The following is a 1,367-nucleotide window of genomic DNA, read 5'->3' as shown; positions in this document are numbered from 1 at the left end:
ACTTTCTTGAAATTATTGCGAGGGCTCATCTTATTTAAGCTACCATTGTTCTAAGCAAATAAGATGCAAAACATGATAAACATCACATGCAATCAAATAGTGACATGATATGGCCAATGTCATTTTGCTCCTTTTGATCTCCATCTTCGGGGCGCCATGATCATCATCGTCACCGGTATGACACCATGATCTCCATCATCATGATCTCCATCATCGTGTCTTCATGAAGTTGTCTCGCCAACTATTACTTCTACTACTATGGCTAACGGTTAGCAATAAAGTAAAGTAATTACATGGCGTTTTCATTGACACGCAGGTCATACAATAAATTAAGACAACTCCTATGGCTCCTGTCGGTTGTCATGCTCATCGACATGCAAGTCGTGATTCCTATTACAAGAACATGATCAATCTTATACATCACATATATCATTCATCACATCCTTTTGGCTATATCACATCACACGTCATATGCTGCAAGAACAAGTTAGACGTCCTCTAATTGTTGTTGCAAATTTTACGTGGCTGCTATAGGTTTCTAGCAAGAACGTTTCTTACCTATGCCAAAACCACAACGTGATATGCCAATTTCTATTTATCCTTCATAAGGACCCTTTTCATCGAATCCGATCCGGCTAAAGTGGGAGAGACAGACACCCGCTAGCCACCTTATGCAACTAATGCATGTCAGTCGGTGGAACCTGTCTCACGTAAGTGTACGTGTAAGGTCGGTCCGGGCTGCTTCATCCCACGATGCCGCCGAATCCAGATAAGACTAGTAACGGCAAGTAAATTGACAAAATCGACGCCCACAACAACTTGTGTTCTACTCGTGCATAGAAACTACACATAGACCTAGCTCATGATGCCACTGTTGGGGATCATTGCAGAAATTATAAAATTTCTACGCATCACCAAGATCAATCTATGGAGCTTACTAGCAACGAGAGGGGAGTGCATCTTCATACCTTTGAAGATCACGATGCGGAAGCGTTGCAAGAACGCGGTCGGTGGAGTCGTACACTAAGCGATTCAGATCGCGGCCGAATCCGATCTAAGCACCGAACAATGGTGCCTCCGCGTTCAACACACGTGCAGCCGGGTGATGTCTCCCACGCCTTGATCCAGCAAGGAGAGAGGGAGAGGTTGGGGAAGACTCCGTCCAGCAGCAGCACGACGACGTGGTGGTGGTGGAGGAGCATGGCACTCCAACAGGGCTTCGCCAAGCACTGCGAGAGACGAGGAGGGAGAGGGGTAGGGCTGCGCCAAGAGAGAGGGAGACTCATGTCCCTGGCAGCCCCAAAAACCCCACTATATATAGGGGAAGGGGAGGAGGTGTCGACCCCCTAGATCCATCTAGAGGGGGG

This window comes from Triticum dicoccoides, chromosome 4A (assembly GCF_002162155.2).
Source record: "Triticum dicoccoides isolate Atlit2015 ecotype Zavitan chromosome 4A, WEW_v2.0, whole genome shotgun sequence".
In the NCBI taxonomy this organism is placed as follows: Eukaryota; Viridiplantae; Streptophyta; class Magnoliopsida; order Poales; family Poaceae; genus Triticum; species Triticum dicoccoides.
The sequence above is the reverse complement of the archived record's forward strand: the minus strand, read 5'-3'. Positions refer to the sequence as shown.